The sequence below is a fragment of the Zootoca vivipara genome, chromosome Z, assembly GCF_963506605.1.
Source record: "Zootoca vivipara chromosome Z, rZooViv1.1, whole genome shotgun sequence".
Taxonomy (NCBI): Eukaryota; Metazoa; Chordata; class Lepidosauria; order Squamata; family Lacertidae; genus Zootoca; species Zootoca vivipara.
Window position 1 is genome coordinate 23,413,140 of NC_083294.1, and position 16,922 is coordinate 23,430,061.

Consider the following 16,922-nt stretch of genomic DNA (forward strand, 5'->3'; position numbering starts at 1 on the left):
TCTGTAGTGCAGTTGATCCCAGTGGGATTCCTGTAAACACTAAACAGCTGATGGGGAACCCCACAGTGCAACCAATACCTGCTCAAGTTGGCTTGCTGTGCTCACCAGGGCTTGTTTCAAGTGCAGCTATTTCTTTTCATCATTATCTTGAGCAGAAGCCGGTGATGCAAAGATTTAGGACACAGCACACAGCCAAACTATGGAACTTGCTCCCCTAAGAGGCAGTGACGGCCACCAACTTGGGTGACTTTAAAAGAAGATTAGACAAATTCATGGAGGACAGGCCTACCAATGGGAGTAGGAGGTCAGGATCCAGTCCACTGGCCAAGTCCTGTACCCTAGCCTATTTTGTCACTAGCTCTCCAAGGTCTAGCCATTCCTACCTCCTACCTGGTCATTCTACCTGCAGAAGCCAGGGATATGGAACCCGGGATGATAATGATGATGATGATGATGATGATTACTACTACTACTATTTGCATACACAGCATGTAGTAAGCAGTAAAACAGTTATCCCTCCCCTCAATCTAAGGCGTGAAAACTCTGGATTCGCCCCTTAAAATATCCGCAAGCATTCTAAACTTGCCCACAGTATCAGTTCCTGATAGGCTAAAATTATTCTGGGCACAGAAAATGGCAGAATGTAGCAATATTCTTTATGCATGTTGACCCACCCAGATCCAAGAGGGAGGGATCAACAGGCTTGGAAGGATTAGCATACCTGGCTTCCTTACACCACCTAGCCCAGTATTGCCTAATCTAACTAGCAGCACCTCTCTCCAGGCTCTTAGGCAGAGAGAGGGTTTCACATGGGATCCTTTTAACTGGAAATGCTGGTGACTGAACTCAGGACTTTCTGCACGGCAGCTCATGTACTCTGCCACTGACGTACTGACCCAAGTAAACCCAATGAGCTTCATGACTGAGAAGGTTTCCTGCCTGAAATACTGGGGAACCACTGCCTGTCATTGTTGACAATACAGAGCAAAACAGACAATGCTCTGACTCAGTATTTGACAGCTTTCTCCATTATTCCATTTTTGGATTACAGCAACCCTCCAGCATTAATTTTGCCTCCATGTGGATTAAGAGACCAGTTCAATTCCTTTGCTCTGGAGATCCACTGGTTGAATGTTGCTCTTTATTCTTGCTTTCTTTTCACCAATCATTGGAGAAGGGCCTTTGCTCACTGGCAGAGTATCTGCTTTGTATGCAGAAGGTTCAAAGTTCAATCCTTAGCATCTCCAGGTAGGGTTGGTAGGTGGGACCCCTGCCAGTGTAGACAATACTGAATTAAATGGGCCAATGGTCTGATTCAGTGCAAGGCAATTTCCTATGTTCCTATGCACCTATTTCAATACTTTTTTGTTTTGTCTTTTTGCTACCTTTGAATGAGGGCCATCACCAAAGATTCAACATGAGGTCCGTTTTGCATCTCATCATTAGTTGTTGGAAACATAAACATCAGTCCATGGAAAACTCTGATTCCGTTGGCTAATATTTCATGGTCAAAGCAGCCTTTTGTCCATCTTCTTTCCTTTCTCTCTTCCCATCCCCTTTGTGGTCACCTTACCCGAAAGGCAGCTTACTCAGCTCTCTGGGCAGCAATTATCCCCATCCCATTAATGCATAATGGAGACAGTCCTGCAACACATCAGTTGCTGGCATATATTGGCACCCAAACACCATATATCATCTGGTCTGCCTAGAAAAAACAGAGGGCAGAGTGTACAGTGTTCTAATGCTTTGTTGTGAGAGATGACCTTAAAAATCAGTGCCTCTTTTGAAAATGCAATCCTCGGGCGGAACTTGCCAATAAAGCATTCTCTTGCATTTGCATAGTGATGATAACAATAAGAGCATGGAGGCAAGATGGGAACCAGAGTTGGAGAGGAAATTTCAAACACAGGCAGCTCTTCCTTTGCCTTCCCTGACCTTCCACCCCACAATGCTTAGCCAATTTTCTAAAATGAATGAAGGTTCTTGACATGAATCGGGTTGGAACAAAAGAGCCCCCTGCACCATTAGATTCTCTTCATTAACATTTCATCTGCATTTATTCTGAGTAGGGGGTGGGCTCAGCAGGCTCTTCACTACACCATGAAAATGAAATGGGTTATTTTAAGAATAATAAAGCGCAACAAGCCTATTATGAAAATCAGCCTTCACTGTATGTTTCTCTGTGAATTTGACAATTGATGGGGAACCTTTGATTTCAATGGGGAGATATAATGAGCAACCAGCACCTCTTTTTTTGAAGCAACTGAATTAGGAAGCCTAATTCTACTGGCTCATCATTCTCTGCACCAACTGTGAGTAAACTTTCAGTTTGTGGGTCAAATTTGGCCCCCCCAGACTCCTACATACATCCCATGAGCCCATTTCTATCAAATCCTCGTCAATCCAACAATTATGTGATGTCACCTGAAGTCACTTTTCAATTGTTTAAATCTGCCTCACCAGTTTCTGCTGCTTCCTATACAGTAGTTAGAATTAAGTTTTTATACATTTTACATACAAATGTCAGGTTCTGCACTTAGTCAGGAAGAACCAGCAGCACAAAGGTAAGATGGGTGACACCTGGCTTGACAGTAGTAGACCACAAGCTTAACATGAGTCAGTGGTGTGATGCAGCAGCAAAAAAAGCCAATGCTACTCTGTGCTGCATCAACAGAAGTATAGCGTCTGATCAAGGAAAGTAATAGCACCACTCTATTCTGCCTCGGTCAGACCACACCGGGAATACTGTGCCTAGTTGTGGATACTGCAATTTAAGAAGAATAATGACAAGCTGGAACATGTGCAGAGGAGGGCAACCAAGATTATCAAGGGTCTGGAAACCACTTTCTGATGGTCAGAGCTGTGTGACATTGAAATGGACACCCTTGAAAGGTGGTGCACTCTCCTTCCTTGGACGTTTTTAAGCAGAGGTTGGATGCTCATCTGTCATGCATATTTTAGTTGAGATTCCTGCATTCCAGGGGGTTGGACTAGATGATCCTCAGGATCACTTCCAATCATACAATTCTATGTATTGCTATGTGGGTGGCCAAAAGATTTCACTTACTTTGTCTTTATGGTGTTACAATACTCTGTTGTTTTTCTGTAATAAACTGACAGAGTAAAACACTTAGGGAAAGTATTTCATCCATAAATATCTTTTGATGGCTGAGATACGGATGCCTATCGTGTGCTACAATATATGTAAATATTACTGTATCAGCAGCAAGCAAAACCACAGAAACGCCAGATGAAAGCACAAATGAAAGCCTGAACAAATTGAGGTATGTGAAAATACACTGGAAAAAGATTTCCCAAAACTCTAATAGCTGTACATGCAGACTGGTATCAAAGGATTGAAATGAACTTCCCTCCCCCTCTCTCTGGAAAGTGCTCAATTGCTATTTTTAACTTCTGCTCCACTCCAGCTGTTGCTTGTTGAACAGATATGGTCCGAATCAAATAAACCATTCATTTCCTCTCCACTCACTCCCAGTTAGGACTGTCACAATTCCAGGATTCTGTACAGTAGTTGGTGGTTTTGAAGGTGGAAGCCAGATATATAGTGTTATGTGGGGGACGGGGGACGGATGGATGAACAGGGATCCTCTAGATCCCTGGGTGCCAGATTTCCTCTCCAGATTCTTGGATGCTGGGGTTTAAGCAGAGGTGAAAGGCTGGGATTGGTTTTCTTCCAAACAGAGGGGCAGAGGGAGATGATAATGGCCCTGCCACTAAGCCATCTACAAGGCAAAAGAGCCTACAGGTAACTGAGGGGAAAGTTGCCAGGGCAATTTGGGCATGATGTGACACAGGAAAATTGTCACCTTTTAAAGCTAGTTTTGGAATAGTGGAAAGAAGGGGGTGAGTTGTTTGGCAAGGGGATTGTTGGGAAGGAGAAGCAGGAAACAGGTAGAAAGTCATGAGGGGGCTGAAGGTAGGAACAATCTTGGTAGGCTGGCTGAAGGCAGGCGGGTCAAAGACATGGAGATGTCTTGGAATCTGATGCTTCATTGCTGTGGGGAACAGCCCCTCTTCAGATGTTGAAAGCTGTCAACTCTGCACTTCCTCCATTGAAAGCTTCTGGTATAAATATGTAAAAAATAAACCATATTTCTTAAAGACACAACAGTCTCCACAATCTGGATTTACATAATAAATAATTAATAGGCCCTTTATTACAAGAGACAAGACATAACATGACCAGACACTGGGAAGACCTTTCTGGCACAACGATTGACAATTGGTACAAAACAGTTTGGGAAACAGCTCTCCTTGAGAGATTGACAAATAGGCTATGGCTGACACATAGATCAAGAAAGATGGCTTTACCTTGGTGTGTCTTAATTTCCCATATATGCCAGTATTCCAGAAAATGAACAATCCCTGCAACAGCATTTGGCTCAATCTGGTTGATCTAAATTTAAATTTAAATTACTATCTTCACTTTGAACCCCCTCCCACGCTCATCAGTATAGTCTCATTGATAACATAAGAGGAAAAATTACTATTACTCATATTTATTCTAAGTACAACCACAAGGGCTCTTGATAACACATTTATGTGATGTTGAATGTTGTCTATTAACTCTACCCTGTTTCCCCTTTGTTATTGCTTTTGTTTAAACCACTCCATGAACCAAGAACTTGTACATTGACCACTAATAAAGAACCATATGTTGTAGATATTAGTTCAAATTTGTGATATACAAATGACATTAGAAGACTTGGTCTTATTTATTTGTATCACTTATTAGTCCTATTATCCCTGTTTATAAAACCCAATAGTAAGATGATGATGATGATGAAGATGATATAGCATCCTGCAACAGGCCTGTCAGTAGACTTGTGGTATGTTCAGGTGTGGTCTGAGAAACTGACCTGCCAGACCAGAGGCAAGATGAGTCCTTTATACTTCTACAACACCCGGCATCCCTTTACCTTCCATATGAGATGCGCTAATGAATCGAGAAAACCTCCCTAGACCCACGGAAACATCTGGAGAGACCTATTAGATTAGAGTCTTTAATATGAACTATAAACTGGTTCTAAGTAGTGGTTCCAGCCCTTAAGCTGCTGTTACACCTTTTCCCATTAATGACAGACTAGCTGCTATTGTTGCTATTGATTATATTCTAGTTGTGTTTATAACAGTATGGAAAGTGTGGCAACAACAAAAGAAACACATTTTTATTTCCCCTTAGATAAATGTTATATGCGATTTCTTTTTCATTAATTGATAGAAAGTGGCACTAATTTTCTTATGGACAATTCATGCTGGATTCCAAAACAACCCAAGGCTTCCGCAGGACAAAGCTTGAAAAACCAATGTTTTGAATGAATATGCAAGTGCGTTTAACAAATCCTAAGACACAGTCCACCCTCTGGTGGGTATGCATTTCTACAGCCTGCTGCCTCAATTGTGAAACCCCACCAAAAAATAAAAGCCCTTATATGGCAAAATTCTCAAGGTGAACCTCATAATAAATCCGAGCCAGATGTGAACTCCTGACTCCCGAGAATGCCACTAATGTCATAACAAGTGAGAAAATAAATGCAGATTGCCTGTCACAGAAGTGCATAAACCAGCCAGATCTCATCAATTATATTAGCTTTTCATAAGGGAGAGAGAAGGTCCTGCACTGCTCAGAATTTATGACTGGAGGGTGCTTCCTCAAAGCACCACTGCAAGAGAAAATTCCTGGAGAAGGTATTTATCTCCCTGCCTTTTAGATGAGAACAGAGTCATTAAATCCCCACTAATTCCAGTATCTTTCTGTTGACCCTGAGTTAGAATAATCTTTGGCCATGGCATCACAGTTGGGGTAGGGTGGAGGGGGGTGTTCCAAAGACATCCTTTTTTTGACGGTTACAGGATGTTTTCATCTACAAATAGTAGTTGAACAGATTCCCTTGGAATGAGATGAAGGGAAAGAGTTCAGAGGGAGGAAGGCTGCCATTATTGATATTGGTGTATGGTCAATGGCCAAACCTAATACAGTATTATAATCTCCTCTTCCTTTCTTCCCTCTATTGAGAAAAAAAATTGCAAAACAAATATTTCATTTATATAGGCAACATTTATATAACCACCAAAATATCATGATGTATCCATATACAAAATGTAATCATGGTTTAAAGAGTGTAGATATCTCCGGTTACTATGATATTTTAAGCAGAATGTCAGTTTACATGAGTGAAAATAATATGTACAGTTGAACATTGTTCATTGTTGGAATGTAAAATTCCAAGACAATTCTAATAAGTTTGACTGGGGCCCCTTTCTATTTACAGAAGTCACACAGCTCCCATTACTGGGCAAGGATTCCTTTCAGGGGGTGGCTATGGGGATTGTCATCATAATGGATGCATAAAGAATATCAGAAGATCCTTCTGGACTAGCCCATAATGACAACATAATTACAACGTCATTTACGTAAGTTACATAATTTAGCCGCAGAGGACATCAAGATGGACAAGGCAGGTTTTGGTGAACGGCAAGCCACAGTGGAACGGAGGCATTGCTACATTCAACAATGACAGGGGGGAGGGAACAAAAATGCCTTCTTACATTTCTAATCCCCGCCCCACAAGCACACGTTACTTTTCTATTCCGTGTCCTTTGCACATGCTTAATGGGAGAATTGTGAGGGGGACAGAGCAGGAGCCTGTCGAACGGAAGGATTCTATTTGATGCCAGCTGCAGTGATTTGCCTGAAAAATTCAATACCTTACAAAGCAGGAAGGTTAAGAGGGAGATTAGGTCAGTGTTGAGCAATGCTGCCACCTAGTGAGCAATTTACATTTCGGTTTCCAACAACTTCTACGTAATTCTAATACTGTTCTTCCACTGGTAAATGGCAGAGGTCCAGAACAGGTTTCGCAAAAACAGTTCACTGCGATGCCGTAGACATGTGAACTCTGTTGTTATGACCTAAGAAAAACTTCCCTTCTGGCTCAGCGAATTTCTCTGGTAGAGCATGGTGGTAATAGCCACGCCCTCTTTTATTAGGGTGGCTGTGTGTCTACAGAGCGCTATTCTCTATTTGACAGCTGCCCAAGCCAGGTTCGCTTTAAAAATAAGGAACCATCGACATTCCAACAACAATTCCAGCACGAAAGAAAAGTGGGAGGAACCTAAAGCAACCAGCGTGGCTGCATAAGGAGCTTACAGGTGAGCTGAAGAAAGGCAATATAAGAAACGAAAGAAAGGGGAAATCCCAAAGGAAGAGTATGCACAAGAAGAAGCCAACAGTTGCAGAGAGAAGGTCAGGCAGGCTGAAACTCAGAATATGCTCAGGCTTTAATAATAATGAGTTCATTATTTGAAGCAAGAGGAAGGACTACAGGTCCCATAATTCCCAGCCATTCACCATATAAATCAACATGTAGTGTAGTGGTTATAGCATTGGACCTGGGAGACCAGGGTTCCAATCCCCACTGGGCTACGAAGCTCACTGGGTGACCTTCGGGGCCAGTTACTGCCTCCCCCCCCCCTGCCTACCTTACAGGCTTGTGAAGATAAAATAAGGAGGGGTGGAACTGATACCATGAGCTCATTGGAGGAAAGGTGGTGCATACATGTAAGAATGAATGAATGAATGAATTTTGGGCTCATTCCAAGACTGGCTTAGCACTTCTAACCGATGTGAGATTTTCCATTCAGAGGGAGAGAATCAGGCCCGTCCAGAGCTTGCCTGGGGCAGGAGTCGTGCTAGACTAAAGTCATAAACTTGAACAAAAAAGCAGCTGGCCCCTCCTGGCCCCCCATCCCCAACCAGCTTAGCCGTCTGAGTCCTGGGGCAAGTGTACCCAGCTGCCCACCCCTCTGCATGGACTTGGGGAGACCTATGTACCCCACCTTGAGATCCTTGAAGAAAAAGGTGGGCTATAAATAGATAAGCAATATTTTTAGTGCTACAAAGCCTCTGTTGTGGCAATGCATGACAGGCCCCTGCATGCTGGACCTAGTGTCAAAGCCAGGATCAGGCCCGAGCTGAGGAGCGGCAGCAGGTGAGGGGGTGCCCAGCCTGACATCACCACTGGCAGAAGCCCCGGGCCTGTGCAGTGCAGCTTTCCAGTTCCAGCATCTGAAACTCCACACTAGGCATTGCACTGTGAGAGAATTAAAGTGACTGTGATGCTTAGGCCAGCTGCATGGTCTCTGTGCTCCTGTCAGTACTGGGCCAAAGATTGGACCAGTCCCATCGCCAGCAGATGAGGTCCCTACCAGGGATCTGGGGCTGCAGCATTTGCCCATAGATGCCATGTGAGGGCACCCAGTGTGGTGGTAGCCAGGAGAATGCTGTCTCTTGAAGTGCACAATTCCATGTGTCTTATGTGGCTAACAACATTCCCTTTTTTGTGGTACTTACCCATGGTAAATCATTTTCCATATTCTGCCTTTGGGAACAGGAGCAGTGTCTTTAAAATAATAATAATAATAATAATAATAATAATACTATTATGCAAAAACAGGCATGGGAGTTCTACAGGTTTTTGCCCACTTCTAAGCCCTTGCCCTTGTAGTGAACTGAGGCAACCACCTTGGGCAGTAGAATCCTTGCCTGCCACCGCTGGGGTTATGCAAGATCTTGTGGAACTCTCGTGGAACTCACACACAAATGGAGCTCACACAACTTAAAAGCCTCGTTATCACCTCATTTGCTCACCAGAGTAAGGAAGGCCCATCAATTAACCTGGTTTTCTGGCAGAAGGCACCAGAGGCCCTTCAAGAACACAATTTGGAAAGTTCTTTTTTTAAAAAAGGGATTTATTCTTGTTCAAGCTCCAGATGGACCAGTCCGGTTCACTTTCAGTTCTCAATTAATTCAATTTCATCCAACCCCCACCCCCACCCCACCCCACATTCCGAATACTACAGGTTGTTGTGCTGAAATAAATATAAAGGATGTTTAAGAACACTAAGTATAAATCAAAACGCATAGGCTGTTGAAGATGAATTGTTTAATTCATTTTCCCCAACAATTCTGATCTTTAAGCTTAAAGACCCATAGAGTTTAACTAGTAAAAAAGCACATGTGAGATTTTATTTATTTATAAAAATATGTCTATACCGCTGTGTCATAAAAATATATCAAAGTGGTTTGCAGCAATAAAACATAAAACCATACAATAAAAAACATATAAAAGTTAAGAAATAGGCATCCGTTAATGATTATGGAAAATTTTGTTCTTAATTGCCTACATAGGCCTGGAGGAATAGAAAAGTTTTCAGCAGGCATTTAAAAGCTGGCACAGAAGGCGCCTCTAGTGTCAAAGTGTTCCACAGGACTGGGCCAACGACACTAAAGAGTGGCTGGGGAAACCCAGCCAGATGGGCGGGGTATAAATAATAAATCATTATTATTACAGTGGTACCTTTGTTCTCGAACTTAATCCGTTCCGGGAGTAAGTTTGACTGCTGAAACTGTTTGAAAACCAAGGTGTGGCTTCTGATTAGCTGCACGAGCTTCCTGCACTCAAGTGGAAGCCGCGTTGGATGTTTGGCTTCCAAAAAACGTTCATAATGCGTAACGCTTTCAGGTTTGCGGCATTCGGGAGCCGATTTGTTTGACGACTGAGGCGTTCGAAAAAACCAAGTTACTACTGTATTTATAAAGGTTCAGTTTCATATTGCTGTCCAATGAGCCTCACCAACTCAGGGAATGGCCAAGGAAGCTCCTTGCAGATGATCCCGACCTTTCCTGAGTTATCTTGAAGTTTTTCAGGGCTTTGCAAATTAATAAAAGAACCTTGAACCTGGCTCGGTAGCGGATGGGCGGCTAGTGCAGCTGTTTCAACAATAGTGTCTCATGGTCTTGACCAGAAGCTCCCACCAGCAATCTGGCCACCCCATTCTGCTCCAGCTGCAGCTTCTGAAGCAGAGCCAAGGCCATCATCCCCACATAGACCTCATTGCAGACCAGCTAGAAGTAGCAATCCTTCAAAGTTCTACCTCAAAAGAAATTAAATTTAAATTCTGTTCACCCAGCAAATATGGGAATTGCTTTCAGGTGTAGTTCAAAAAATACCGTATATATTTCTTTAGCCAATTATGCGGGCTTTGTTAATTCAAAATAGTTCATTCCAAGCATGGTCCCAGAGTCCAACAGTTGCCAAGATTCTGTCAGGTAAGGCTGCACCACCAGCTTCAGCAGCCGGACCAGGTTCCTGGAGCTGAGCCTGATGGTGGCAATCAAGAATCCTCTGCACCTGAGGCTGGCAGGCAAGAGCCAGATGACCCAAACCCAGCAGCACCAAGGCCCCATAGAACCAAACCTGGAACTGTTGCAAGGTAGGGTAGGGGTAGCCAACATGGTGCCTTCATTGCAAGGGGTTCTAGGGGTCAGCAACCTTTTTCAGCAGGGGGCCGGTCCACTATGTCTCAGATCTTGTGGGGGGCCGGATTATATTTTGGGGGGAAATGAACGAATTCCTATGCCCCACAAATAACCCAGAGATGCATTTTAAATAAAAGGACACATTCTACTCATGTAAAAACACACTGACTCCTAGACCGCCCGCGGGCCAGATTGAGAAGGTGATTGGGCCGGATCTGGCCCCTGGGCCTTAGTTTGCCTACCCATGGACTAGATCAGGGGTCAGCAAATTTTTTCAGCAGGGGGCCGGTCCACTGTCCCTCAGACCTTGTGGGGGGGCAGACTATATTTTGGAGAAAAAAATGAACGAATTCCTAAGCCCCACAAATAACCCAGAGATGCATTTTAAATAAAAGGACACATTCTACTCATGTAAAAACATGCTGATTCCCGGACCGTCCGTGGGCCGGATTTAGAAGGCGATTGGGCCACGTCCGGCCCCCGGGCCTTAGTTTGGGGACCCGTGGACTAGATGAACCTTTGGTTCCCTTCCCAATCTCTTTCTCAGTAGCTAACAAGAACTGGCATTGATGCTAGTGACAGTAGCATTACTATGCGAAAACCTGGCCTCCTGTTTCTTACTAGGTTTCCTCTACAAAAGAGTCTCTCTCTCTCTCTCCCCCCCCGCCCCCCACCGCCTCATTCTCAGAGCACTTGCGAATCTGTTTAGAATTTATGGGTGCTATAGTTGAGATTCCTTCATTGCAGGGGGTTGGACTAGATGACCCTCGGGATACAAAGATTCCATGGATTCTGGGATTCAAAGATTCCATGGGTGTGTGGCTTTGAGGACTGATGGCAAGGTAGCCAAGGATGGTGTGTGTGTTTTTCTTTCCAGTGTGAACATTTCTCCAGTCCTCTGCAGCCCCCGTGGCTGCTCATGGTTCCTGATTTGGAAAAAAAAAAGTTCATGATGTCTTCCCCTGGGCTTTAACTGAAGTGTGGACATCTAGGAATGATGCAGAGTGTGAACCACAGGTAAGATGATTTGTAGAACCAAAGAAAGGGCACTCACAGGTACCCTTCATCCACCTCTAAAATAAGCAGGGGCACTCTACTCTGCTTCACCAGGTATTCACCAAAGGTTTTCCCTGTCCTTTGATAATTATGGAATCCAATTTCTTTTCTCATTAATTGATGGAGGTTGATAGAAAGAAATAATACAGTGGTACCTTGGTTCTCAAACTTCATCCATTCTGGAAGTCCGTTCCAAAACCAAGGCATGTTTTCCCATAGGAAATAATGCAAAACGGATTAATCCGTTCCAGACTTTTAAAAACAACCCCTAAAACAGCAATTTAACATGAATTTTACTAGCCAATGAGACCATTGATCCATAAAATGAAAGCAATAATCAATGTCCTGTACTATAAAATAAATGACAATATTGTAGATGATAAAAATTAAAATTATAATTTTTTCTTACGTGCACTAATGATAGTCATTGTTTGGATGGGGGGCTTTGATCCATTTCTGCAGTCACACAATCAATCAATCAATCAATCAGTAGCTGAACTGGGTTCCACACAGTCAAAAAAACAAATTAACCGAAAAAGCCTCAAAAACGCAAAATAAATAGCAAAAACAAAAGTGCCAAACTTAATCCATTCTGTTTGACACCTGAAATGTTCCAAAACCAAGGCGTAGCTTCTGATTGGTACAGGTGCCCCGGAAACCATAGCCGACAAACGCCTCAGATGTTTGGCTTCCAAAAAATATTCAAAAACCAGAACACTTCTGGGTTTTCGGCGTTTGGGAGCCAAGGCGTTTGAGTACCAAGGCGTTTGAGAACCAAGGTACCACTGTACAGGACAAATGCTCTGCACAACACTAATGTTTACATGCAGCTGTACTTAAGCTACTATCTGTCAGATAAAGCAAAACAAAAACGTTCTATCTAAGAAATGTCCCGTTTAGATGGTTCTATCTAAGAAATGTCCTGTTTAGATATAGCTAAAATTGTAGCAGATGTTTGGCAGGATTTTGGTTCCCCAGGTTGAAGCAGTATCCTTGATTTGAGCCATCTTGCCATGTAATCAGGTAGCAAAGCCGTTTCCGGATTGTGGTGTGGATCCAAACACTTCCTCTCTTGGGTCCCTTCTCTGAACAAAACTGCTTAGATTAGAAAAAATAAAATAAACATGTTGCCTTGGGGAGAATCTCTGCTGGAAACGAACTCATGTTTTATTAAGCAATTCGCACAGGGCAATCTTATTAATAATTTATGCTGAGCACAGCCGTTGCTCAAAAGAGGTTAACTAACAGTGTTTGCTGTGTGTTTTCAAAAGTCTGGGGCTTGCCGTTGGCACCCAGAAATAAAATAAACAATAGTTTGCATGTGCCACTAATGGAGGGGAGTGGGAAGCAGGGTGCAAAGCTTGATCCCAGAATGCTTGTTCATGTTCCACCAGGATCAATGGGATTTGAAGCATCAAATGAGCAACCCCAAAATGAACTTGTGAGAGCAATGGAACCATCTCTGATCTGAGTATGCTGAAAGTCAGGGAAGGGTATATCTAACCAGTACTGAAATTCAGGAAAGGCAAAATGTAATTTTCTAAGAATGAAGGCAAAGGTAATACGAAAAGGGAAAGTCACAGCAAATCTTTATTCAAGATTTGACCCATTCTGCCCCAATTTTGAAAGTTGTCACCACACCACCAGCACAAATGAGCAGCCCAAAGCTTTTTTCAAAGCAAGTGTGGGCAACTGGATCCACTTGGTGGGCCAGGTATTTTCTTCCCCCACTAAGGTCTCCAAAGGGGATGACTTAATGCTTTATTTGTTTATTTATTGCATTTATCTCCCACCTCTCCTCCATGGAGCTCAAGGTGACACACATGGTTCTTTGGTCCCCCCTCCCATTTTATCCTTACAACAACACTGCAAGGCAGGTTGGGCTTAAACTGAGAGACTTGCCCAACGTCACCCAGGTGAGCTTTCATGTGGCTGAGAAGGAATTTGAACACAGGTCTCCCAGGACTTGGTCTGAAACTCTAACCACTACACTGTTACTAAGGCTTACACTAACTGGCTGATCATTGCAAACAGCCACCCCTTCTGAGGAGACAGTGGTGGTGTATTGGTTAGAGTGTTGTACTAGGCCTTGGGTGACCAGGGTTCAAATTCCCACTAACCCATGAAACTTGCTGGGTGACCTTGGGCCAATCACTGCCATTAATCCTAACCCCTCTCACAGGATTGTTGTGAGCATAAAGTGGGGAGAAGGAGAACTATCTACACCACTTTGAGCTCCTTTAAGGAAAGTTGGGATATAACTGTAGTAGTAGTAGTAGTAGTAGTAGTAGTAGTAATGGTTTGCTTGTAGTTTTTAATTAGAAATGCAAGCAATCTTGCAAATGCATTACATTTAAATGATCAGCATGAAGTAGGAACCCCAGGAAAGAGTATCTAGCCTCTGCTTGATTGTTTCCCTCATTCTCTGACTTCCTCTAATGATAATCTGTCACAAAGAAACTTGAAAGCCTCATTATCACCTCATTTGCTCACCAGAATAAGGAAGGCCCATCAATTAACCTGGTTCTCTGGCAGATGGCATCTTTGCTTCTGCTCTGAACAAAACTGTAGACCTGTGCCCCTTTCTACTGCACCACTGGCTACAGTGGCAGCCTGTGTCCACTGGGACAGTCAAGGCGGAAGACAGAGAGGCCAGCAGTTGGTGGAGCAAGAGCTAATGACCATAAGGGTCCACTGATTTTGTCCTCATCCTTCTCCCTGCTAAGTTCTAAAAACGCAAATCAGGAGGAAGAGGAAGGAAGCCAAGAACCAGTGCCGCACTCCAGATTGGATATTAGGAAGAAGGCATGCAGGTGGGGGCTGTCTGAGATGGTGGGCTGGTGCCCCAGTCTCTCTAATGGACCAGCCTTAACTGATTGCTTGGTGACAAAGCTGACATTCATAGTTTATCTCTTACTAGCTCAAAATCTGTTGACTTTTGCTGCCAAAGAGAAACAGCATAAAAATAGGCAGGGAAAATGCCTTCTGCATTTTTACCCATGTGGAGATCGCAAGACAACTTCACAAACAAGCCCACTCATTTTTTTATCCTCCTATAATAACAAGCATGCCAACGCCTGTCCAGTTTATTGCAAAGGAATTCCTGCACAAACTGTCTTGTATCCTCCTTCCTAATGTGTCCTTGTTTGTTAAAAAACAGGAAGTTAACGGTAATTCTCTTTAACATATGTGTCCCAGGAATGAACCAAAGAAAGCTCCTTTCCAGCTGTGTTTTATTTTCCCACAAGACTCATAATCAAGAGAGAAGGAGGGAAAAGTAGACAAAAGTTACTATGAACCTCCCCCTCAAATCATTAGATCTTGGTACAGTCCAAAAAGTTTTCAGGTTAAGAAGCCGGGAGTTCTCTGTTTGCAGTAGAAAATTCGGACTTTCTGTGTGCGTTTGCCTAGCAGCTCAGGAACTCGTGGTGCACACTTGGTTCAATCCGGGTAAGTGACTGGTTTAACTGCAATGACAATATTTACAGGATTCATTTGTCAATATCTTCCTGTTAAAGAGTATGCAGCAGTCACTGAGCTGAGTGCAGGAATACAAAAGGATTTTGTTTTGTCAGTGGGACAAATGACTGGATTTTAGTGTGCAAGATTTTGAAGATTTAGGCCCAATGCAAGAATGACTTCCAAAACAGGGTCACATGTGCATTTTTCCGGAGGATAAGTTTGCACAAAATCTGTTTGATTTAGCAGGCAGAAATAGAAACAGACATGCACAACAAGCGAAGACTGAGCAGTGTTTTGGAAATCTCACACTCAGTGCCAGCTGCACATGATACGAATATAGAAGTATTCTTTGCTTGTGCCCTTGTAAAAATATCCTTGATCAAAATCTGTGGGTCACTGTGTGCTGTACTGTCCTACACACCAGCTGTTGCTGTTTTTCTGTACCTGTGCTTATAAAGCACTGCCTCTAAGCAATTCTTGCCAGTGGAGGGTGCATTTTTCACGTGTTTAGTGTGAACAATTGGGAGCTGTTGTTCTTCAGGGTTCATCTCACATCTTGCATGAACCTTAATACACAGGTAACCTCAAAGGCTAACCTCAAAGTCCAACAAATTTATTATGGCATGAACTTGCCATTGGATGCACAAAGTGTTTTCGTAAATATATGCACAAACAGTGGGGACTGGTGGCAAACCCTGAGGCTACAGGGAAATGAAATGCAAAAGGTACAGATAGCGGCAATTCAATTTGAGCCAGAATAAGCACAGTGGCCCTTTACAACAGAAGTGGTGTGTGATGAAACTATCAGCCAGGTAACACAGAGACTAGTTAATTTCCAAAATTCAATTGGAAACTATTGTCTGCTTTCTGACTCAACTCAATAGAGCTGAATTTCTTGATTTACTTGTAATCCAGCAGTATCACTTTTGTGGCTCCCTTTGAAATTCCTTGGTTCAAGGATGATCCTTAGAGTGTCCTGGTAGACTGAATTATTCAAAATATTGTCCTACTGTTTTCTGACTATTGTCATTTCTTATGTCAGATTTGTGTGTCTGTTTATTCTGTTCCATAGGGACTGTCCTGTGTGTCCTAAGGAATGCACAAAGGCACTTCTGACAGGCTATGTATGCCACATGCCTGGCTATATGATGAACAAGTGAAAGAAGGCTCAATGTTGCAGCTGGTTTATTAGTTCTGTAACAGTGGCACCTCAGTAATTTAAGAGACACTAGTGCAATGCATTGCCTGCTGTTTCATAGACTGAGTTGCAAATACATGTTTTGAGCCACTGGTAATCTATTGGAGGACAATAGGGTTTCCCCCTGCATATATTGGTAATCAAAACAACAAACATTCCCCATGGTTTAAAATTGGCAGAAGGCTGAATATTACAGGGTAGACAGAGTGGAGCCACAATCCAGTGTAACAGTGGCAGTGTAATCCTTGGAATGAGAATTGGAGCTGTAATCTTTGGAATGAGTGCTACAAGCATGTCCCTATTTCTGTCTGCAAAATGTTGAAAGGTAGGTGCCCAGTTAAAGATGAAACTGAGTGTTTAATAGAAAGAGAGGGATCAATCTATTTTCATCCAGGTTAATTTTGCATGCATTCATTCAAAAGTTCCATCTCATTTCTGCATAAAACCACACATTAAAAAAATTCAACATAAAATTCATACTTAAATGAATATTTTATCGGAGAATATAAATGTGTATTTTGTTGCGGTGTGTACAGTTCTAAATACATTTTACCCTAAAATATGCACTTTAAAGTGCATAGCAGTATTATCATTGGGTTTTTTTGTAGCTGAAAACTGCTTTGCAAAAGTTGGAGGAGGACAAATTTCAAAGATAGTTGCATTCCGATCTGCACATTAGCCCAGGAAAGGTAGAGATAAGTTTCAGATGGATTGGAATTCATGGCAGGCTTGTAGAATCTCCATACCTTGAAGCATTTCACAGATGAAACTAGAGAGACTCTTCTGTGCTTCTAACAGAAATCATAGTTTGGAAGCAAGCTTCCATACCTGTTTCAGACTCAGGATCGTTTCCTGACTCCCGTC

The 16,922-nt window shown here is 42.8% G+C and overlaps 1 protein-coding gene across 1 annotated transcript in view; it reads left to right on the top strand.

Moving 5' to 3' along the window:
* The first annotated feature begins 14,737 nt into the window (after positions 1 to 14,737).
* The window catches only part of CAPN6 (calpain 6), a 58,064-nt gene continuing 55,879 nt past the window's right edge, over positions 14,738 to 16,922 (top strand). The window contains exon 1 of the mRNA XM_035113581.2: positions 14,738 to 14,848. The gene's annotated coding sequence lies outside the window, so the exon portion shown is untranslated. The remainder of the gene's footprint in view (positions 14,849 to 16,922) is intronic.